General features: G+C 38.8%; 1 protein-coding gene across 3 annotated transcripts in view; it reads left to right on the top strand.

The window, feature by feature from the left end:
- wscd2 (WSC domain containing 2) overlaps window positions 1-25,845 on the top strand; it is a 118,515-nt gene that overhangs the window by 28,877 nt on the left and 63,793 nt on the right. The window contains exon 2 of one of the 3 annotated variants that reach the window (XM_041788438.1): window positions 3,167-3,234. The exons of 1 other annotated variant lie outside the window; for it this stretch is intronic. The gene's annotated coding sequence lies outside the window, so the exon portion shown is untranslated. Of the gene's footprint in view, window positions 1-3,163; window positions 3,235-25,845 lie in introns of all 3 variants that reach the window. One more of the 3 variants, XM_041788440.1, reaches the window with a different exon arrangement.

Here is a 25,845-nt window from a genome sequence, read left to right as displayed (position 1 = left end):
AAACTGAAGCCATATGGAATATATCAATGGGAGCATTGGTGGCTTTTCAAGGAAGGTCAAATGGCTTAATGCCTACCCAACATTTGGCACACGCTCATCTGTACCCGTGCGGCTGTCCGGAGGATTACAACTGGTTGCTGATGAATTCGACCAGGTCCACCGGATCCGACGAGAGTCACATCTCACCTAAAAATCTATTCAAATGCCTTTCGCTTATACAAAAAGCGTGCCTGCGACTAACCATGGATTTAATGCGTTTTTATTCAAAGCCAATTTTGGACTTAGGTAAAGTTAGAAAGATATTTACCGATTCGGCCTTTCTGCCACAATAACTCAGCAGAGGATCATTACATTTACAAAAACCCTCAATCACCGTACATACTATGTCTATGACTTCAATCTGCTTTTGCGAGATCTGGCAAACTGTTTCCAAAAAAAAAAAAATCCCCATCATCATATTAAAAAAAAAATCCATCATTTTTAATTTTTTTTCTCCTATTTTTAATTTTTTTCCTTCTATGTCCCTTAAGGGGCTCCGTAGTAGAATGACATTAGAGTCAACATATTCAAAAGTAGATGCTGTAGGTTAGGGGTGCACCAATCCACTTTTTTTCAGCTCCGATCCGATTCCGATAAATATGTGCCGATACCCATGCTGATTATATATATGTATGTATGTAGTTATTTTTAACAATTATTATTGCTGTTGGTATAATGTGTGCGGTTACATGAGGCTGTAGTAAACCACCCAGCTCCTCTTATTAAAAAGCAAAAAAATACAAAAATGAATTGAATTGAAATATATTCCAAACAAATTTATTTGAACTACTGCTAAAAAATAAATACCAACATTATCCAAAAAGCGGGCTTGAAATGCCTGTCTATACTGTCTTTAATGAACCTCCCGCCACTAGAGACCGCTGTAGCTTCAGTTAAAGGCCACAGCCTTCCTCTCTGACCCTTCACCGGATTTTTATCAATGAGAAGCTCGGCAGTGGCTAAGCTGTTAGCGTATAGCAGGAAGACCGCGGTTTTCCAAAGTAGTAAATGGAACTAAAGTGGTATGTGGGCTGTCGAGGGTTAAGCTCACGTATGACTACTCATCCAAAGTGAAAAAAGGCCAAAAATCAAAGCACGATATTAATCTGCAAAGAGGAACGAAGGTGGGCGGCGCTTTCAATGCTAGCCACACTGTAGAGAGTGTATCAGGCTAATGTCACACCCACTCTTCTTTGTGTTCTCTCATCTTTAGACTAGTTTAAAATATTCTAAATATAGATTTATGTTTAATCTACTCGGTAATTATACTGCTGAAAACATCCTAACTAATCCTAGCTCAGTTACACACAGACTGTCTCGTGTTAGACTGCGGTGCGTTCATGGTCTACCACAAACTGTAAGATGGAGTTGGATTGGTCACCTGGATCGGCGCCGTCAGTCAGATATCTGATCTATTAGTTACGTCCAGATCAGACCCCATACTGATATTAGATCGGATCGGTCCCATCCCTACTGTAGGTGCTGTTTTTACTGGAATCGTATGAATGAATAATTTAAACCACAGAATAAAGATACAATGTTGCACATACCCCGTGTACTATGTGTTGCACACAAATATATCATATTACACAGTTCTCATGTTTATTGCAGCTACAACTTTGATTCTCAGCCTGTTTATCTGTGCATTATTCTCCTGAAAGGCCTGAATTTCTTTATATTTTGTCCAATGTTAAATGTCAAGGAAATGCACTTGTCACAAAATGTCACAAAAATCCCCCTACATAAATGTGAAATGAGGCTTGATCGTGTTTATGGTTTCTTTAAAAACACAGTTCATGACAGTTTTGCCGAAGCACCTGCAGTTCTGTGCACCTCACGCTGAGACAGCAGGTTGCACTTTCAGGATACCGTCTGAAGCAATCACAGCATGTGGCGCCGTTTGCAGCTTCACCTCTTTCGCCCCGGACAACATCTTAAGTAGTCTCTCTAATCGTCTTTTTCCTGCTCTAACAGATGCGGTCGTATTTAGCTGTCAGAGATGTGCGCTGGTTAAAATGTTAAAAGAGCTGACAGTGAGGTAAGAATGAGACCGAGCAGTGAGGCAAAGGGCAATGTTTTAAAAATGAGCCTTTGAAACCGCATTGTGGTTTTGTGAAAGGAGAGAGAAGACAGAAGTAAAGAGGAAGTGAGGTTTAGTCAATACTGCTGAGTTCAAACAGGACCTGCCCTGATCTGACACGAACTCATTTCAACCCGACTGTCTTCAGAGCTTCACACCAAACATTTACTGTAACGTTCGGTGTCTTTGGTGAAGAATTAAGCTGCACAGAGTCACAGCTTCAGAAAGACAAAACAGGAAGCTCTCTGAGGCCCGGTTTTAATAGAGGGACTGTGGAGAAAAATGCTCAGCATTAATATTTAAATCCCAACAGTGACCTGTTGGCAAACTCCAAAAGCTGATCAGAGCCCAGCCAAGGGGACACATGCTTTCCAGAATGACCTGTTGATTAAAAAATAGGTTTTATAGTGCAGCTTAAACTCTAGATTTTACAGTAATGCTATGGGAATTAACGCGCCAAGAGAAAATAAAACAGCATCAGACTCGAGTTTGATTATCTGGAAAGTGCCAAGGGAGGTACAAGCACCTCAAATGTCCTCATGTCAAGCTAATTTGGACATGCTGAAGCCCTGATTGGTGGATTTCTGTGTGGCAAAATGCTTGATTTGTGACAGAAGAATGAGTATTGCATCTATAGTGAACATATATTTATATTTCTATCATTTCTACCTGGCCCAGAGACATGATGAAATATTATGATTACGCTTCTCTGAAAGCTGGTGAAATACTGCTGGGTATTTGTTTACATTGCAGATTTGGGTTATGTCCTGTTCTCTGGCTTTGTTACCTGAAAAGATGCTTCCAAATATTTACTTTTAGCTAAATGAGGAGAGGAATTATACTGGTATTTACCAGGGGCCTCTGAATGACCCAAACAGCCCGAGATCAGAGTGAAGGGTCCAGAGCTGGAGGACGGCTGGTTAAGGACTCTTCAGTAGAGAAAGCTCGTTGACATGGGAGCTTAAATGAGCGTCTTACAGTTGAGGGTCTTTGTCCCATTGTCACTGCTGAGTACTCTTCTGTTTCTGTTCTTGTTCTGTCCAGCAGAGCTGAAGGAGCTGGGCTTCGTTACAACCACACTCTGAGTCTACAGGAAAAGCAAAACAACTGCAAGGGTAAGGATTTCAAAACTGTCAGTACTTTTCAATATTGCATGATTTTAATTGATATATTTTCGCTTACATTCATGAAAGTTGACCAAGCAACATCTCTTTTATAAGGCAAGTAGTCAGGAAAGGATTGAATAAACCCGCCAAATACTGCAGACAAACTCATAAATGTTAATAATTTACTGTGTCATTGTTTGTAGATCTTATATGCGTTTGGGAGTGGAAGCCAGTTTGTCCCGTAGGAGCTGATGGTCAGTGTTGAATGACTTCCTTTGTGCAGCAGATGTTGACGCTGTCATTTTAGACACAACAGTGTTTCCTCACAGAATGATACCACACACAGGTAGCAGAGAGGGTCATCCCACCCCACCTCATTTCATCGGTTTATGTGTTTTTGCTGGTTTGACGGTATTCTTTAGTGGTAATTTGCATTAAGATGCTTAAATACCATCACTCGCCTTTAGAGCAATTCAATTAAAGAGGGGATATTATATTTTCCGATATTTTAAAACATAAATATAAAGTCACAATGTTGGGTGTCCATACTCCACGTATGCAAATTTTCAAACCACAAGATAAACATATGTGGCAGGAATCTTGGAATTTGCGTGTTGATGAAAACGGTTCGTTGGGAATCTTTCGGAGATCTTCCTGAGACGAGATTTCGATGGAGCGAACTGATGAGGTCATCGCAATAGGATCTCCTGACTGGTTCGTCCGTGCTGCCGGCAAAGCAGTACAGGCCGACCCCACAAGGCCTTTTAGCAACACAGTAATTAAACACTGCTGCTGGTTTTCTTCCCTCTCTCTCCAAACTATCAGGGTCTTTTAAAATTCGCCATATTTTACTCAGTCGGACCAGTTCATTCAAAGTTTACAAGTACGTAAACATAGCCACATTGGAGGGGGCAGGCACAAAACATTGAGTCCTGCCGCCGGCCAACCTCCGGAAAATCGGCCAATAGGAGGAAAGCAGGTCTGTGGGGGGGGGGGGTTAAGAGACAGCAGCGAAAAGCGTTTAAAATAAGGGTTTTTCAGGACTCCATGTGAACCCATGTGAAGCTACTACATGGGTATCAAAGAAATGTGTAAAGCCTTGAAAAAGGGCATAGTACCCCCACTTTAACATCCTGTTTTCATTGTCAGTGAGCCATGTGTTTGAAGGATTAGAGCTGATGAGATAGCATATTCCTGGAGTACAGGGGTACAGGATGATACTGACAGCTGCAGAAAAATGTTAAAACAGTGTAAGAAGCTGAATTTCTAACATGAAACTAGAGATGTTCTGACTCTGATACCAGTATCAGAAGTACGTCCTATACTGCTTAAAAAGCAGGCATTGGTCTTTGCGAGTACACAAGTTTATGCACTGATTCGATACAATTTGGTTTAACTTCATATTTCGCTTTGTTATGCCATGCTAAATTTTAGCGCTAGGAACCGGAAATCAATTCTTCTTCGCTGACAGACAGCACTGCATGCACAAGCTACCGTTTTTAGAGCAGGGAAGAAGAACCAAAGGAGCCACAGCAGCAGAGAGTGGAGGCTACGTGACAGTTTTCTCTGAATATGATCGTTAAAACGTCTCCCAGACCAGCGCTGTCATACATGACAAGGAGTGACACAGTTTATCAAAAGTTAAATAACTTTTGAACCATGAATCGTTGCCCCTTACTGGTTTTTCCTCTTGAAGCTAGCTGTTGTGTCATCCTGTTGATCCTATTGATGCTTTTGAATCCCTTGCGTCAGCATTTAAAGTGAGCCTGGAATTCTTGTGACTTTTCTGGACTTCAATGATTAAATTCTTTGTGAGGATCTGTCGGTCAATGGCGGGCTGTTGCTGTCATGTCATGCAGCCTGAATGGAGTGTAATGAAGAGTGAGACAGAGAGCCTGTGATGCCACCCCCTGTATTATTGTTGTCTTAATATTTAGCAGTAAAACGCTAACCTGGCACGCCAGATGGATTTGTTTCACACATCCATCTGGAAAACCACTCATACACAGCATTTGGGAAAGGGCAGAGCCTTTAAAAATAACTCAGAGTGTGATTGGACGAACGGTCTGTCACATCTTTACGGGCCAATCAGAGCAACAAAACACGTGACGTAGCCGCTATTGAGCTGCGCCTCTACCAAAGGAGTAAACTACATAGGGAACTGCAAAACTCGAACCGTGGCGACTGTAGAAACGTCAGTACACGACTTTTGTCGGTTCAGACAAGAGCTTCGCAAAATGGATTTGCCAGTGAGAAACACAGAAACGGGTGAATCCATCCAACAAAAATAGATTTGTGATGACCAAAACTGACAAAAACTAATTTTTTGGTCAAGATGACTGAAACTAGACTAAAATCTAATTTTTGTTGGACATTCAAAATCTGTGATATTTCTCCACTGTGGGTTAATCTGTCAAAAAACAATGCATCCTTATCTCTTTTGTCCCTCAGCTGTAGAAAGCAGGGACCCCAGGTTTACCAGGGTGCAGAAAACACACTACCATGATTTGGTACCAGATTTAGGCAAGAGAATAAATGCCTGGACTAAAAGTAAAGACTTAAATGTGAGGACTTTTATGGACTAAAACTAGACTGATGTTTTGAGTTTTAAAAGGATAGAAATGACTAAAATGTGACTAAAACTAAAATGCATTTCATTTAAAGACTAAAACTAAAATTGAAAAAAAGCTGCCAAAATGAACACTGGGAAATACAGCCCTTATGTTTTGCATGTTTACATCCAGGGATCAGGAGTCCCATTTCTTGTTGGAATGAAGGGTAGGGTGGAGTACCAGGGCTATTTTAGGTCATACCTTTGTCCTTTTGTAGTTTTATTGAATTTTTTTTCTGGCTGAACTTTCTATTTTATCTGACTCACTCATTTGAACCTTTTCTTTTGTCATTTATTGCTTCAAAAACATTTTGTTTTCAACGTCCAGCAGCATGACCGGTATGCCTTATGAGAAGTGAGTGTACCCTACCTCTCGCTTAATGACAGCTGGGATTGGCTCTCTGCAACCCCAAATGGGATAAGCAGATGGATAGATGGATGGATGGATAAATAAAATCCGTCCCCATTTATTATGTTGTTTAAAGTCCTTTATTATGAAACAGTGATATCAGGAATTAGGCTGTCTTCAGTAGTGGCTTAACCCAACAGGGGGAGGGGTACAATCCCGTACAATGTACAATCCTCTTTAAGGTTGTAATTCCATGATATACTGGTATTACCACAGTGAGAGAGAACAAAACCTGCTGTGATATACATTTGATGTCATATCTACCATGCACATGGGGGGTGGTGTTAATGTGGAGACAGTCTGGACAACAAATGGAAACCAGAACAACCAGAACATTTTACATGATGGAACTCAGAGCACAGATCCTTCAGGAAGAATCTTTATACAAAGACTAAAAATGTCCACGTATAATTTTTATCTCCCACTCTTTGCATCTCTTGAGAATTCTCTCCCTTACAAGTTTGAAGTTTCATGTTTTGTGTGTCTTGAATGAAAAACTATATTTCCATAAGAGGCATTTTTCGATTTCCATGGCTCCTCTTGCTTAGCCTTAAACATTTCTGAAACTCCCTGCAATCCTCTCTAAAGTCTATTCAAGCAGAGAGGACTGAGATTCACAGCAGAACAGAGCCGGGAGAATTCACTTTTAATTAAAGCTGAGAGATCTTCTGTGCTTAGTGAAGGTGGGAGAGGAGAAGAGGGAGAAAAGCTCTTTTGCACTTTGAAAAAGCTGAACTGCAGATTTTCTGTGCGGCCCTGAATGAAAAGCTTTGTCGAGGCTGGATAGTGGAAGACATCATTTGATCTCCCATTGACAGCGGCTCCGTGCTGCAGAATAATTACTTCTTTTATGAAGCCATTAAAGAGGAGCGATTCAAGTGATTGTTTCTCAAATGTCCTTCAATGTGGCCGACGGGGATGTGGGAGTGTCAGCCACCGAGGAAGGGGGTCTGATACTCACACAATGGGAATCAGGTGTGTTTCTCTCTGTTCTCAGCTTTCTGACACATCATTAGTGCTGAGGCTGTCTCTCCTGTTGGGTTCAAAGATTTTATTTTCAGCACCAAACAGACTCTGCAATACTTTCTCTAACAAGTCTACAAGTAAAGGAACAGGGCTGATCCTGACTTCTGTGCTGATGTTTTGTTCTAATTGTGTCTATTTGCTCGTGCCATGGTGAACTCTTCACTGAGTGAGGATGGCAGGATAACTCACATTAGGGTTATTTTACCTTACTTTACTAAAAAGCACAATGCAATACTAGGTGATATGGTACCATAAAAGATGATGTGATAGGATGCAATACGATAGGATCGATACAAGACAATATAGAACAATATGTGATGTATTGCAATTCAAAACCATGTGATGCAATACAACACCATACAAATTAGGACTGGGTAATAAGATAAAATCACAATATGGTATGCTGCAATTGTCAGATCCCAGACAGTGCAATATTTCTTTAACCTGAAAAGTGTCAAAATACCAGTTTGATATGATATTTTTTTCTTTTTTATGCTTTAAACCAGTGTTACTCAACTCTGCTCAAACAAAGAGCCAAATTGTTGAAAAATACCTTTGCAAGAGCCACAATCTAAGTGTTGAAAATGACAAAAACAGCTTGAAGTAGCAATAACAATAAGCTAAGGTGGCAAAAATGGACAAAAGGCAACAAAAATGGGTGAAAATGGGGAGAAAAAGTGGAAAAATGGTCAGAAAGTTGCAAAAATTGGTGAGGAGTGGCTGAAAAAATGAGTGAAAAGTGACTAAAATGGGCAAAAAGCAGTCAAGAGTGACAAAAATGGGCAAAAAAGAGGAAACTAGTGGTATTTAGTGGTAAAAGGTAGATGAAATGGTGGAGAAGTGGGGAAAAAATTGTGAAAAGAGCAAAAATGGGATAAGAGTGGCAAAAAGAAGTGGCCAAAATGGGCAAAACTAGGAAAGGTATTAAATGACACTAGGTAGCTTAATTGAGTGAAAATGGGGAGAAAAAAGGGCAAAAATGGGATAAAAGTGGCAAAAAATGGGAAAAAGGTGGCAAAAGTGGGCAAAAAAGTAGGCAAACGTGGTATTCAATGGCAAAAAGATGGCTTAGATGGATTAAAAATGGAAAAAAGGGTAAAAGGGGAAAAAGGTTCCCCTTTTAAGGTTTTCTGAGAGAATAATATTTAAAACTAGAAAAGCACTCAGAGAGCGCAGACCTCTGCCATCAGCCCTATCCCTCAACAGTGAAGAATCCTTAAAAAACATTCCTGGGTCCAGACGGTGATCTGGATCACTCCCAAAATCGAATTCGTCGATTACTCTTTCCCCGTTGGGTGGGAGACACGGTGAGGCAAAGCATTGGCTTTACTACGTGTGGACTGCCATGGTGGAAGCACCCATGGTCTCACTGGATGACTGAAAGTCATGGCAGAGGGTGAATATTCCTCTATTCCTCCCAGCATTGTGAGTATTCTCGCTACAATTCACTGTCTTTCTCTCTGTTATGCTCTGACTCATCTCCTCGACCAGGCGTGCATCTTTCAAACTCTATGAACTCCAAAACTTTGACTAGAAACACACCAAAAAACTGCTGCTGGGATTGAAGTTACTCATGTCCGCCATCTCCTGGTGTAAAGTGGTAACAGCTCAGACCTCCACCATTAGCCCTATCTCCCAATAGTACAGAATCCTCAAAAAAAATCCTGGATTCAGAGTCTGATCCGGATCCGTCCCAAAATCTAATAACTTCTTCCTTATGCCATTTCTGACATTTCCTGAAAATTTCATGAAAATCCGTCCATGACTTTTTGAGTTATGTTGCTAACAAACAAACTGACAAACCCACCTGATCACATAACGTCCTTGGTGGAGGTAATTAAGAAATAAAAGAGCCACATGTGGCTCTAGAGCCATGCACTGAGTATCACTGCTTTATACTTTATCCAACCCTTCAAGTATCTTTTTTATTTTATCTTTTACAAAATTCTTACTTTTCTTGCTCATGCTTTTATTTTTCTTCACCAAAATGAGAAAAATATGAGAAATGATCATCCCCTTTAATGAAGCAATTGATATCAAATTTGCTATATGAGCCAAAATCACAGTAAATTTTTTTTTTTTAAATTTAGCCCTAGTTTAACTTGTCTAATATTGTACTTGTTATAATATAGAATGGTTTCTTGCTTATATTTGTTGAACAACAGAAAAAATGAGGAACCTAAATAATCGCATTTTCAATCGCAATTTTGCAGAAAAAAATTTCAGATTATTTTTGCAATTGTTCCGTTCTAATACAAATGATATGATATGATATGATATGATACGATTGATTGATATGACAAAAGATAATACATTAAAAGATGAGATGGTACATAGTACTGTATGTGAAATGTCTGTGTAAGTTGTCATTCATCCTAAATAATGAAAATCCTAAAAACCACAGTCATTATAACTCACTGTGTCAGGCAAAAAGAGTTTCAGTTCTCATTTAGTTTTTCTTTAGTTTTTCCCTATAGTCCCAAAAACATTTTAAAATTCAGGCAGCATTACTGCAGCATAAACATGCTTAAAGCCCAGGTTATCCTGTAGAAAGGATGTTTAGAGCTTGACTGTTCACCACAGGGTTGATGTTTTACAAGCTTTTTAAGACAAGAAGTCCAGGTGAAACAGACAGGTTAAAAAAAGTGCAGGTCTTGAAGGGTTAAAAAATAGTCCATGCACTGAAGCAGGATCTCTGGTCAGTCCAGTCTCGATTATTCTGTTTGAAATTTTCTGGGCAGCAAAACAAGATTGTGTCCTGTGATTTTTTCCTCTGAATCAGCACTTTGCAGATTGTTAACAAAAGAGGGAAACAATCCTGTTTTATGTGCCTGCAACTTTATGGATTTAAAGAATGAACAAAAATGATATTTTGTGTTATTTATGGTATAAATCCTTTTTCACTTTTGTACTTTAGTTCATTTCAGAGTCTGTGCCTTCTTTCTTTTACTTGATAAAAGGAGCTGAATCTCTACTTCTACTCCTACCAGAGTCTTTTATTCACACAAGTATCTTCACTTGTGAGTACTTTTTCCACCTCTGTTCTTCAGTACTATTAATCTCATCATTTAAACATGCCTGGCATTGTAAAGTATCTAAAGTCCTAACAACCTAATCCTGAACCTCAGATCTCCTAATGTTCCTTCTCTGTTGTTTTCTCTCCCATTGTCTCACGTCTTTATCAGCGTTGACCGGAGGAAATGTTCTCCATCTTCAGTCACTCGATTACAATGCAGCAGCTTAGCTGGACTGTGCCTCAGTCGGCGGGGGATTACATTATTTTCAGCCCCCTTATTTTACCTCTTCTCTTTCAGAGGAAAGGTCACCACTGAGCTTAATGGACCGTTGAGTATTATCAGGATTACAATGAGCTTTTTGCCTGCCATCCTGGGCTTAATTTTTAAGCTTTATGGGGAGTGCTTAAAAACTCCTCCGGTGATTGGTCGGTTCCACCTCTCCGACGCTGAAAGACAAGTTTTTCTAATTACTATTAGGTGGTTGTTAAAAGGGGTTTAGAGACAGAAATCATATCATGACAGCATTTATATCTTAATCCCTTAATTAATGGCAGAACAGAACAACAAAACTAAACACTGCCTTTTTCACTTCACTGCCAGCAGGAGAGATTTAACTCCTGTCTTTTTATCATGATCAAAATGGCTTTAAAGAAAGACAGTAAAACTGCACTTTATACATCTATGCTTACAAGTATTCAGATGTTATCACTACATTTAGATATGCAGCAACTTTGGTATACAAGATCAATTTATCCTAGAACAGAAATGCACAAAATAAATGAAGAATAGACTCAAATAATATTAAGGAGACATTTTTATGAAGATCAAAAATCATGAGACTCTCAGTAGGTGGTGATAATAAAAGCAGAGTAAACACAGTGGATGGTAATATTGTTCACCTTTCTCAACATGACATGACATGACATAGCATAGCACAACATAACATAACAACATAACGTAACATGACATAACAGCATAATATAACATAACATTACTTCACATAAAACCACCTAGTTCATACTGTATTCTATTGTAACAGAACATAACACAACATGACATAACATGACATAACAGCATAGCATGGCATAGCATAACACAGCACAACATAACATAACAACGTAATGTAACATAACATGACATAACAGCATAATGTAACATAACATTACTTAACATAACACCACCTAGTTCATACTGTATCCTATTGTAACAGAACATAACACAACATGACATAACATGACATAAGAACATAATGTAACATAACATTTGTTAACATAACGCCACCTAATTCATACTGTATCCTATTGTAACAGAACATAACACAACATGACATAACATGACATAACAACATAATGTAACATAACATTACTTAACATAACACCACCTAGTTCATACTGTATCCTATTGTAAAGTAACATGACATAACAGCAACATAATGTTACTTAACAACATAACATAACATGAAATAACATAGTGTAACATAACACTACTGAAGAAAACATCACATCACATAACATGATGCCACTTAATTCATACTGTATCCTATTGTTGCATAACATAACATAACATAACATAACATAACGTAACATAGCAAAATAATGTACTTAACATAACATAACCAAGTATAATATAACATAATATAAAGTTACATAACATCCAACATAATGTACTTAACATAACTAGGTATAACATAACACAACATAAAGTAACATATTATAGCAACATAATGTAACATAAAATAGCGACATAACATACTTAACATGACATAATGTTACATGACAGCAACATAATGTAACATAATATAACATAATATAACATTACATAGCATAACATAGCAACATAATATAACATAATGTAACATAACATTGCAACACAATGCACGTAACATAACATAACATAACATAGTAACATAATGTAACATAACACGTCAACTATTTCATATTATATTGTATTGTTATGTAACATGACATTATAAAACATAACTTCACCTATTTCATACCATATGATATTGTAATATTACATAACATTACCTTTTGTAACATAATCTATCATAATGTTTTGTAATGCATCATATTGTTACATAACGATAGATAAAGCAGTGGTTTTTACCATTATGTATATAATGTTTTGTATAGTATTGTATATCATTTTCTATTCTATTATATTGGCCACGTTTACATGAGAGCTTTAATTTCCCTTTTATTCAGAATTAAAGTTAAATCCTCTTTAAAAAGGCCTTGTAAACACCTAATTCCGAATGAAAATGACCATTCAGAATTAACTTAAATCCGAAGTAAGTGGCTGGTTTATTCTGATTTTAAATCTGAATTGAATAATTCCTCGACCATGTATACGTTCATTCTGCTTTAAATTAATTCTGGTTGTTCTGCGCATGCTTGTCCCCTTGTCTTCTTCTTCTTCTTAGGTTTTACGGCAGTTGGCATCCATCACTTTGGTGCATTACCGCCCCTCGTTCCCTTGTCCTGTCGCGATAGCGGGCACATATTCCAGGACGGCCGTCCGAAGCAAGCGTTGGGATCGAGCCAGGACTATTTATTTAATAAAAGCCTTAGAAGATATGGATATAATGAAAAGAGTGGATGGACGGAAGCAGACGGAGTTTGTTCTCTTCTGGTAGATGTAAATACGTCACGTCAGCCCCCCTGTCCAATCACAACCCTTCCCAACCCCCAGACCTTAAGTGGAATTGAATAAAAGCGATTAAACGTGTTTTCCATGTAAACCTCAATTTGGAATTACTATTTCCATTTAAAAAGGAAAGAGAATACTTTCGTTCCGAATTATTTAATTCTGAATAATTAATTCAGAATTTAAAGATTCATGTAACCGTGGCCATTGTAACGTGTCATAACACACCGTGATGTATGCTATTGTATTGAATGTAAAGTACCGGATCTTATTCTATATTCAGCAGCATTTTGCACTTAAGCACAGGTGTAGGCCGTTTGTAGCCATTGGTATACAGCCATTCTTGTTGATCATAGAAATCAACAGTTTCTTTGTTGTTGTAGGCACTGGAATCTCTGCTTTGTATTGTTTTTTTGTTATACAGAGATTCGTGCTAATACGTCTGCTCCTGAGCCTTCCTTTAAATGGTCATAAGTAATTAAATGTATTGGGCAGTAAGCCATTCACTAATGCAGGGAAACAGAGGGATTAAACCTTGGTTAATTAAGTAGCTAAAACCGAAGAGGTTAGCCAAGGCTGCAGAGCATGCTGTGGTTACTTCTGCCCAACATGGAGTGAAGAAACGGCTCTGGCAGTGTTGTTTTTGGAAGCAGTCGTGTTCACACTCCGGTTTTCAGGGGTCAGACACTCCTAAGAGTTTTTATCTGTGCTGAGAGACGCTTGAATCTGCTCAGCAGTGCAGAAAATCTTTGGGTCTAACTGGTTTATTTGTGCTCTCAGATTTAGATTCAGAAAACTTTATTTATCCCAGAGGGGCAATTTAGTCTCACAGCCTGCCGAGTCTTATTAAAAGAAATCAAAAGAAAGGAAACAATCACAGTCACTGCAGCATTTGCAAAGTTACATTCACATGACACTTACAACTTGTCAGCAGAAACAATGTCTAAATAAGAGGCACCAGATCCTTAAAAACCCTGTGAATGCAACTGCACAAATGTATTGAAAGTACATAAATAGATACCCACAGGGCAATTAGGAGTATTTTACAGAGTAAAAAACACAACATTTATGATATTAAGAGCTTTATAGAGGTAGAATATAAATGACATAAGATGAAAAGATATAAAGAAAATACCAAAAGCAAAGATGAGAGTAAAAATCTGCATCTGTTTAAATATCCTCAACTGTCTGTCTAACAGTATCAGCAGGCGTAAGCATCTAAATCAGCTTGATTACACTAATTCCTGTCATTGTACCCTAATGGCTGGTGAGCGAGGTAGCATGTTTAGCTTAGGACAGAGGGTTTTTGTTACCTTGACATGTTTCATCAAAAAAAACTCTACAAGTTAGTAATAGGCTTAATAATAATAAAAACCAATAGGAAAACAGGATAAAAGTCATGTTATGTGGAGCCGGTGTAACCCCATTAGATTAAAGGAAACAGGGAGATGACAAGGTACCAGGAGTATCAGACAAAATAGAATTTCTTCTCCTTTCCTCACTCAACAGAGCTTTGTAGCTTGTTTTACAAAGCAGAGACAGTCGTGCATTATCTATTTCTGTGTTTGAAATGTTATGTTCTGATTTCTGTCATTTTAGAGGCAGCTCACTGCTGTTGAAATCTCATGAATAGAAAACAACTCTCTTCTGTTTCTTTGCATCAGAATTTTAGTACTCATGTTTAGGGCTGCAACAACGAATCGATAAAAATGGATAATTAAAAATGTTGGCAACAATATAATAGTTTTGGATTTTTCATTAGTTTCTATTTTTATTTCGTTTTTACTTTCTGTGTTTGATTTCAGTTTAGTTTTTATTAGTTTTAGTTTTTATTAGTTTTGACTGCTGTTTTATTAGTTTAGTTTATTTTCTATTTTGCAAAAATGCTTCGTTTTAGTTTAGTTTTTATTAGTTTTAGTGTTAGTTTTAGTTTTTAACAGATAGATGTAGTGAGTGTCATCCATTTTAAAAAACTTATTCGAACAGGTTTCTCTTCACTTATCATTTATTTATTTAAAGATGATGTTTGAATACAACTCCAGACATAAAACTACCACCGTGTGAAGTGTTAACCAATCAGATCAGGCAATTTTACACTCTCCAGACTTGGATGTAGGTGCCAGTCAGTATGGATGTGTCAAAGACTAAAACTAAGGATATTTTGTCTCCATTTTTATTTTATTTTAGTTAGTTTTGTAAGCGCACTTTACAGTTTTAGTGTTCTTTTTTTATTTTTTGGTTAAGCTTAGTTTTTATTTAGTTTCAGTTAACTAAATGATTCTTGAATTTTAGTTGTAGTTATTTAATTTAGTTATTTTTTATGTATGTTTGTAAGGAGGGAGGAAGTAAAAACATAAAAAATACAATTTTCATTTTTTAAAATATTAATATTTTTGTGTTTATTCTGTGGCATGTTAAATTCAACATAACTCAAAAAGTGTAGTTTTCTTTTAGTTTTAAGAATATAGACATTTAAACTCTAATAATATTTTGACAGCTTTGGAATATCCACGTTCAATTTTTCATTAAGGGACCCCCCCCCCAAAAAAAGCATCCAATTCATCAATGAATCGAGAAAATAATCACCTGATTCATCGATGGTTGAAATCATCGTGTGTTGCAGCTCTACTCATGTGTCCAAGCAAAAAGCTTGGAACATTTCTAGGAAGAACATAAGATGTTTAGCTGATGAAGTGTGGACAGTGGGATGCAGCACGATGCAAAACTCTACTAATCTGACAAACGAGATGGATTTGTTTCACACATCCATCTGGAAAACCTTCAATACTAAGCATTTGGGAAAGGGCAGAGGATTTGAAAAAACTCAGAGTGTGATTGGATGAATGTTCTGCCTGTCACATCTTTACGGGCCAATCAGAGCAACAAAACACGAGACATAGCCGCGAAGGTGTCCGTGAACAGCTACCGAGGAGTAACACGAAACATGGCGACTGTAGACATGTCAATACACGACTTTTGTTGTTTTTGAAAAGAAAACAACTCACTGCTGTTCTTTGTTCTCCTTTTCACGAAGAAATGTTGTCAAGTTCTGATAAAACTGGCGCTTTAGCAGCATCCACGCTCTTCCACTGTAATTGCACAGGCCTCAAGATTGGTCCTGTCACTTTCTAACCGGGCCAAAACCATTCAGACGGGAGCTTTGCAAGATGGATTGTTAGAAACATGGAAACGGGCGTATCCATCTGCTTTGCAAGGTTAAAACTATGTCTCATGCTTTCATGCTGCAAGGACACAATGATGTTTAAGTGCTCTGAAGTCTCAGACTACAGCCATACACAGATCCATCGACTAATCTTACCTCATCAACATGCATTCTGTTTAAAAATCCAACAAAGAAAGTTTTCTTTAGGATTTAGGCCCACAGTCTGCTCTGTCTGTGTGGGGCTACTCTAACCCAACACACCAGATGAACTGCTTCATATATCCATTGCATGGATATATTTCACATTTATCTGAGAAAGCTTTCGTGCAAAATGTTTGAGAGGGCGGGACTTTTCACAGAACTCTCAGAAGGTGATTGGACGAATGTTCTGTCTGTCACACTCATAATGAGCCAATCAGAGTGACAGGACAAAATGAGGTAGCAGATGTGCAGCTCAAGTGCTAACCTTAGTCAAACATGGCTACTGCTGCTGTAGTTTTTGGACAGTGGAGCTCGTCAGTGGCTAATATTAATGTTGAAACCTGTTGGGAGACATGCAAAAACATCTTTCCTGCTAACAGAAGCCTTCAGTCAGGCTCTTTGCTCTTGTTTTAATAAAGAAATGTGGTCAAGGTCTGATTGAAAAGGTGCTTTTCTAAAGCTACATCTGAGCTAAAGGCTTCCAGCTCACTGTAGAACTCAACCCACCTGTAAGGATCGCAAAACCAGATCAGCAGAAAAGCGAAAATATCACAGAACACAATATGGATTTGCCCGATGACAGATATCTGGCCAATCCATCTGCGCTGCAAGGGTAAAGCTGCCCTAGAAACCCCCATAACTGTGCTGTGGAGGAAAGCCCACTCACGGTCTCTACACAAAGGTTCAAAAGGGTGTTTTCACACCTAATCTGTTTTGTTCAGTTAAGAACTCGAATCCCCGGCTAAGTTAGAGCAGATTGTTTGTGCTGATGGGAAAGCTTTCAGTGCAGACCAAACAACCGGACTGTTGAGACTGTTTTCATCATAGGCATACCTGAGGATTAACATGCGCCTTTCCCGGAACTTCATTGGAAAGAGCCTACGGTGACCTCAGCACATCAGTATTTTACTTTCAAACCACAGTTTTGGCTCTTTTTCAAACTCCAACTTTTTACCACACTGACAAATGTAAGCAATATAAAAACAATAAGCAGAGCTGGTATTAATCTGTGTAGTTGTCTGTCCATTTTAGGACTGACAAATTGACTTTGGAGCAGCCACAGCCAGGCAGGCAGCTATTTATGGGAATTTTCCTGTAATTCTGACAAATTAGAGAGTATTCCCTTCACACATCAAACATTTTTTTGCACTTTTAAATGACTATAAATGAACACAGGCCAAACCTCAGGCATAATGCAATACCCTGAGTCCAGAGCAAATGAAATAAAAGTGTAGGACACTGATAACCTGACCACCAGCTGTTCTCATTGTTCACCACCAGTGGAGCCAGCTGCTAAATCAAACTCTTCCCAAAGCTGGCCAGGAGAAGAGCACGAACATCTTTCCCACAAAGAAAATCTTTCAGTGTGGCTCTCTGCTCTTCTTTTAAACTAAATGTCCTGTCCTGGTGGAACTGCTGCTACAGCTGCATACATGCTAATCTCTTAACCGACTGCCATTGTTTACAGGTTTGTAGTGACTTCAACTAAACCACATCTACAGCTCCCTCCCCTTCTACCGCTGATTGGTCCGGTCTTTGTCTGACTAGAAATCAGCATTTCAGACTGAATCTTTAAAAGACAGCCACTTAACAGGCGTACAGCCTGGCCCAGGGGTTTTTAATAGAGATGTTCCAATACCACTTTTTCCTTCCTGATACTGATTCTGATACCAAGGTGTTGGGTATCGGCCAATACAGGGCCCTGATCTGATACCAGTGTGAACTTTCTGGACTGACCATGCAGACCAGCAAATTCTTCTAGACCAGTGATACTCACAGTGTTGCTCTTTAGCCACATGTGGCTCTTTTGGGATGATTTGTGGCTCTTTTGTGATTTAATTATTTAATTAGGTTATGTGATTGTTTGTTAGTTTGTTAGTTTGTTAGCAACATAACTCAAAAAAGTCATGGACAAATTTTCATGAAATTTTCAGGAAATGGCAGAAATGGCATAAGGCAGAACTGATTCGATTTTGGGACTGATCTGGATCACCGTCTGAATCAAGGAATTTTTTAAAGGATTCTGTACTGTTGGGAGATAGGGCTAATGGCGGAGGTCTGCGCTGTTACAACTTTACACCAGGAGATGGCGGACATGAGTAACTTCAATCCCAGCAGCATTTTTTTTGTGTTTCTAGTCAAAGTTTTGGAGTCCATAGAGTTTGAAAGATGCACGCCGAGGTCGAGGAGACGAGTCGGAGCATAATAGAGAGAAAGTCAGCGACTTGTAGCGAGAATACTCACAATGCTGGGAGGAATAGAGGAATATTCACCCTCTGCCATGACTTCCAGTCATCTGATTAGACCATGGGTGCCTCCGCCATAACAGTCTACGCATAGCGAAGCCAATGCTTTGCCTCACTGTGTTTCCATCCCATCCGGGAGAGAGTAATCTGCAAATTAGGTTTTGGGAGTGATCCGGATCACCATCTGGATCCAGGAATGTCTTTAAAGGATTCTTCACTGTTAGGAGATAGGGCTGATGGCGGAGGTCTGCGCTCTCTGAGTGCTTTTTTAGTTTGAAATATTATCCGCTCAGAAAACCTTAACAAAAGAAAACTCTGACCTCAGAAATGATCAATTGCAAGTCACTTTAATCAGTTTGTTTCCCACACTTATACAGCAGGCTTTATTTGTCAAATTTGAATTCAGCCTTATATTTCCATTGCCCTTATTTGCAAATTTGCCACTTTTTTCAAAGTTTTTGCCCATTTTCCTGCTTTTAGCCCATTGTACCACTTCTTTTGTGTCACCTTTCGCCCATTCTCGCCACTCTTATCTCATTTTTGCCACCTTTATCCTGCTTTAAATTTTTTTGCCCCTTTTCACCCATATAAGCTGCCTTTTCCATAAAATGCCACTTTTTCCACATTTTACCACTCCTTGCTCATTTTCCCCTCCTTTTTGCTGATTTTTGCCTATATTACATTATTTTTCCTCATTATTTGCCACGTGTTTGCTGCCCTTTGACCATTTTTGCCGTTTGTAGCTCATTTTTTTGTCCCTTTTCACCCATTTTTTTGCCACATTGAACACTTTTTCATTGCCTCTTCAGCCAATTTTTGCCACTTTTCATGGCAGTTTTCTAATGCAGTAAACGGAAATAAAGTGGTATGTGGGCTGTCGAGGGTTGAGCTCACGTATGACTACTCACCCGATGTGAAAAGATGCCAAATAAGCATGATATTAATCTGCAAAGAGGAACGAAGGCGGGCGGCGCTAGCTTTCAATGCTAGCCAGGCTGTAGAGAGTATATCTGGCTAACGTCACACCTGCTTACACAATGACCCTGTGAGGAATTTGACTGTTTTCTGGGGTTTTCTCCTCTTCAGACTAGTCGGTTAAACGAAATGTAAATGAGTGTTTAGTCGAATAGGGAAATAGATGCTTATGAACATCCTTACTGTGGACCCACACCCTTATAAAAACATGATTTAAACAACTATACAGTATGTCTGATCTTCAGGCATTTTTATTTAATATTTTTTCTGATTTTAGTCTACATGTTTTTTTAACCTCCATCTTTCCATCTTTTACTCCATCAGTTATTTAGTTTCATTGATAAACTTATTGCCAATACCACCTGATCATTATTATGCTTTATGTTCTAATGCAGAGGCTGTCTGAGTGTTTACGATGCTAAATGTCTCAGTTATCCTCAGTGATCTGTTTCCTTTTTACTTCTTGTCAAAGACATTCCCCTGGTTTGGTCACTAGACGTAGGGCTTTTGTTTCAATATGACCCCAGGGTTTACACTGCCTTATGCTGTCATTAGCTTGTACATCTTTGCTAATTAGACACTGTAGCTATTTAGCATCATCAGGACCAGTGCAAGAGAATCCCAACTTTAACCCTCAGGCCCTCCTTTAAAAAAGTCACACTTGCTCTTAAAGCCCTTTTAGGACTTTGGATATATTTCAAAGTATTAAAAATGAATGACAAACCTTTTTTTGTTTTTTTTTTTTTGGTCCTCAACTCCAGTCCTCGTCATGTATAGCAGATGTGTATTATTTTTCATAATTTTAACCCTATAAATGCCAGGTTTTTTATATAATGGCACATTTTCTGACACAAAAATGAATTATTTTCTATTTGAAAAATGCAAAGCAGATTTTTTTTGTGCAGGGATTATCAGTCTTGGATACGTCAATGATTAGCAGCAACACTGATTTCGACGTAGTATTAGGTTTTGTGTAATAACAAAAAAATTTTAGGAATCACACTCTCCCTCTTAAAGCCCTTTTAGGACTTTGGATATATTTAGAAATGTTAAACATGAAAGAAAAAACTTTTTTTTATTTTTATTTTTGGCTTTTAACTCCAGTCCTCATCATGTATTGCATGTGAATTAATTTTCATAATTTTAATTTTTCACCAGACTCTGACATCCATAGAAAACACCCAAAGTAGTTTTAGCTGAAATGATTAATTCCACTGGCCTACAGTCACTGATTTATCCTATCAGTTCAAACAAGGTCATTATTGCCCACAATGCCCCTCTGCAAACATTGAAAAATGGCAAAATTTGGTGCTATTTTTTTTGGTGTGCAAATCTTTTTACCTCTGAATGACTGAAGGAGCAGGATTTCTTATTTGTGTATTGCAGTGGCTGTCGAATGAAAACCAGTGGTTTTAATGGTAGTCAGTGAGGCCTAAAAGGGCTCTAGGAGGGAGAGTGAGTCTTTTGTCTACACAGTGGAAAATTCTGTCAACACAGTGTGGAAAATGAAATTTCAAAAGTTCAATAAAAATGAACATCTTTGTCAAATATCATCATCTTAGCATGATAACTGCCAAAGTAAGAGCAAAAATAGAATCAGACACTAGGAGGGTCTGAGGGTTGACAGACGACTCTAGTATGGTCTCTAGCTGTAAATCTGTCCACTTTGCCCCATGCACAGCAGAAGTTAGCAAAGCAGATTACCTTTTTTGGTTTATTTCCCACCTCACACTTTGAAAACCGCCTGTCTGGCCAAGTCATCAGCTTTGCAACTTTTGAATGTTTGAAACCGAAGTTTGATATTCTGTCATGGTGACAGTCCTGCCTTTGAACAGGCATCCCTCTTTACAGTGTAGCGACAGTTTTTTGGTTTCATGCTTGCATTTTATAAAATGGGATGATTGTTTAAAGTTCCTTCAGGCCAACTTTGTGCCTTTCTGTTGCTCTTGACTCTCCTCCTGAACCTGTAATGAGGCATGAGACGACTCTGCAAGTGGAGCAATCTCTGCAAACTTAAACGCAGGCTTAGCCAGAGTTATCACCGGGGGAGGAATGTGATCTTCAGTTTGATTTGATTTGACAAACACAGCTAATGCACACTGGCAGGCCAAACACACTAGGAGAGCGGAAAGACAGGCCCCGGGGTGGAGGGGGGGTCAGGGCTGCTGCTAGCGCGGTTAACCCTTCTTCTGCTGTCAGAGCGCGGAGCGACACCAAAGTTCACTCTGTGTGCACATTACACAAACAGGGAGTCAGAAAATGGCTTCCTGTCCCTCTGCACTGCTGCACCGGATAATCTCCTCTTCCTGCCACTGTGAACACTTGTTTTCTTATCACAATAATGTGTGTTTCTTTCCTCTAGAGATGCACTCTCAGTGACTTTTCAGTGACTTTGAGCCACTTCCAGGGTTGGGTTTAATGCTGACCTTTATTTCTCTAACTTTTACCTCAGAGGGTAAAAACCCATTTAAAGTGTGGGAGAAGAAGAAATCTAATTTCATTCAGCTGGCGTTTTTGCAGCTCAGCTTTGAGGTCGAGCAGTTAAAAAAGCCTCGCCCACATTCGTGTGAAAAATGTGAGTTTGGCAATCGAAGGATGGGGGAATGGAAATTGATCACATCTGGAGAATAAAGAAACAACTGAATGTTTCTTTCTCATATTTTAATTTTTGATCTTTTTGTATTTATTTAGGGTGATGAAAATAAACATGAGGAACTTTAGGTGTTCTCAACCTCTTCAGCCCGTGACCCCCAAGATAAAGGTGCCAGAGACCGGGGACCCCCACTGTACCTGAAGGTGGTTGAACAGTCATGCACAATTAAGAACAGTCATGTGCAGACAAGGCCGTCCATAAAGGGGGATAAATGGGAGAACTTTCCGGTGCTCAGCCAAACCAGGGGCCCATGGAGGTCAACAAAACCATGGTCATAGTAAAGTTAAGCTGTGATTTCATATTTAACCTTAAAAAAATATCCATTCTTATCAAAGACACAAATATCTTTTTTAATCATTCGTGTTGTAAATAGCCTTCTTAAAAATATAAATACCCTTTGTTAAAAAAAGAATTTAAATGCTTTAAAAGTTGCAACAATGGGTTAAAAAATGGTGGAAAAGGTGGTGAAATTTGGATTTTTAAAGTAGCAGAAATGGTTCAGATGTGTCAAAAATAAGCTAAAAATAGAAAAAAAGGCAAAAGTGGGTTAAAGTAGAAAAAATGGGCATAAATAGTGGTTAAAGGGAGTTAAAAAGTGGCTAAGATGGCTTTAAATTGGCAAAAATGTTTGGAAATCTGGTGAAAGGAGATGAAAAATGATATAAACTCGCCAAAAAGAGTCAAATGAGAAAGAAAAAATGGGCAGATATTTGCAGAAATTTGTTAAATTAGTAAAATGGGGCATATCAAATGGTGAAATGTGGTTAAAATGGGGAAAATTGGGCATAAAAAGGGGTTAATAGGGGCAATAGTGGGTCAACAGAGGCAACTCTAAGCTCAAGTGGCAAGAATTGGTCAGAAGTGGCAAAAACAGGCAGAAAAAAAGTGGTGGAAATAGTTTAAAACTGACAAAAATATGTGTTAAATGCTAAAAATGTGTTAAAATTGGTGGGAAAAAATTATGAAAGGGGTAAAAAATTTGACAAAATTGGTGTAAAGTGTCAACAGTGCAATCACCTCCACCAAGGAGGTTATGTGATCGCGTGGGTTTGTTTGTTTGTTTGTTTGTATGTTTGTTTGTATGTTTATTTGTTTGTTTGTTTGTCAGTTTGTTTGTTAGCAACATAACTCAAAAAGTCATGGACGGATTTTCATTTCAATTTTCAGGAAATGTCAGAAATGGCATAAGGAAGAACTGATTAGAGTTTGGGACTGATCTGGACCACCGTCCAGATCCAGGAATTTTTAAAGAATTCTGTACTATTGGGAGATAGGGCTAATGGCGGAGGTCTGAGCTGTTACGACTTTACACCAGGAGATGGCAGACATGAGTAACTTCAATCCCAGCAGCATTTTTTTGTGTTTCTAGTCAAAGTTTTGGAGTCCATAGAGTTTGAAAGATGCACGCCGAGGTCGAAGAGACGAGTCGGAGCATAACAGAGAGAAAGTCAGCATCTTGTAGCGAGAATACTCACAATGCTGGGAGGAATAGAGGAATATTCACCGTCTGCCATGACTTCCAGTCGTCCTGTGAGATCATGGGGGCTTTTGCCATGGCAGTCCACATGTAGCAAAGCCAGTGCTTTACCTCACCGTATTTCCACTCCACCGGGGAGGGAGTAATCGGTGAATTAGATTTTGGGAGAGATCCGGATCACCGTCTGGATCCAGGAATGTTTTTAAAGGATTCTTCACTGTTAGGAGATAGGGCTGATGGTGGAGGTCTGCGCTCTCTGAGTGCTTTTCTAGTTTTAAAATATTGTTTGTTTTTTAGGGCAACTGGAGACCGCCTCTCAGTGTCTCGTGACCCCCAAGGGGGTCCTGACCCCAATGTTGAGAACCCCTGTTTTAAACCAACATAAAATGTCCTTTTGCTTTGTGTCTTGGCTGTTTCCTTTAAACCACAGAAGAAAAAGTGTTTTTACTGCTGAGTGAATTTGATGTTGACGTTTTTAAAGCTTTTTCCAACAGTCTGGGAACTCTAGAGACAAAACTAAAAGTCTGAACTTGATCTGTGAGTTTTTATGCGTCCACATCAGCAATAGCTGAGGCCAAAGGCAGTCTGCTTCCCAGGTCTGTCCTGGCTGGCCGTAACATGACTCAAAGATGAAGTCGTAGCTGTGGACGACCTGGGCAGACAAAACTTTATTAGACTGTTCAGTTATCTTCAGATACTTTGGAATACAGTGTATAACAATGAGACTGTGTTTATTAGGATAAAACTGGTGGTTCACAGTCTCACTGAGTGTTACATAAAGGTTCACACACAGGTGCTGTAAGCTTCCAACATGTGACGTCTTTAGTTAATTTATTTTAAGTTTATTTGTGAGGGGCTGATTCAGGATGCATGGACAACTGAGACAGCCATCCTATGCACGTATCAGAGTGTTTATAGCTAATTTGCAACACCAGTCTCTAGCAGGGCTTTTATGAGAATGAAAAGCTGAAACAGTTGATTAAAAAAATAGAGTTGTTCTGATTCCAACACCAGTATTGGAAAAATGCCCAGTGCTTAAAATGCAGGTATTGGTATCGGCGAGTACACAAGTTTATGCATCGATTCGATACTGTTTGGTTTAACTTTATATTTTGCTTTGTTGTTTTAGCCATAAATGTTGGTGCTAGAAACGGGAAATCAATTCTTCTTTTCTGCTGGAAAACACTGCATACACCAGCTACCATTTTTAGAGCAGCGAAGAAGAACCAAAGGACCCGCTGCAGCAGCAAAGAATGGAGGCTGTGTTACAGTTTTTCTCTGATTGTGATTTTAAAAATGCCTTGCAGGCCAGCGCTGTTGTACACAACAAGAAGTTTGTCGAAAGTTAAATAACTTTGAACCATGAATCGTTGTCTCTTACTTGTTTTCCTCTTGAAGCTAGCGGTTGTGCCTTCCCCTTGACACCTTTGAATCCCTAATGGGGGCATTTTCAGCGAGCCTGGAACTCGTGTGACTTTTGGGGACTTCGATGATGAAATCCACATCAGTAAACCCGATATTAAACTTCTTTTTATTCATTTTAATCCAATTATGATCATTTATTACTGCTAGCTTGAATGAATATTGTTTACCTTTGACAGACCTTTGTGAGGGTCTGTCAGCCAATGGCAGGCTGTTCCGTCATCACTTCATGCTGTCTGAATAGAGTCTAGAGAGAGAGAGAGAGTCTGTGATGCAGCCTCCTGTATTATTGTTCATTTAATATTTAGCAGTTAAACGCAATAATCAGAAAAAAAAAATAAAAAATTTTAGGGCCACAGAGATGCTGCTCATCATGATTCTCCATGTTCTGAGTCAAATATAGGTCTAAAATCTTTTTCTTTTTTCTTCTATCGTTGAAATGATGCAGATACCATTTCTCTAATGTGATGCTAGCATGTTATAGTGTTTTACAGTGAGCTCATTTTTCTCACATTTCAAAATTAAAAAGGTTTGTGTAATAAAATGAACACCACAGACGCCTGTGCAGGTAAGATAAAGCGATCAGAAACTGTATTTCTCATTTCTGCAGGGACATAAATGACCAGGTTTCTTTGTGCACATGTGAACATCCTGAATATGATCAAAACACACACTCAAGTCCATGGAAACACACTCATTTTTCCCCACCTCCCAGCTCTGTCTGGACCCCGTATCGATGAGTCCCAGGACGGATCTGAGACCTGATTTATGATT

This window comes from Cheilinus undulatus, linkage group 5, assembly GCF_018320785.1.
Source record: "Cheilinus undulatus linkage group 5, ASM1832078v1, whole genome shotgun sequence".
NCBI lineage: Eukaryota > Metazoa > Chordata > Actinopteri > Labriformes > Labridae > Cheilinus > Cheilinus undulatus.
The sequence above is the reverse complement of the archived record's forward strand: the minus strand, read 5'-3'. Positions and strand labels throughout refer to the sequence as shown.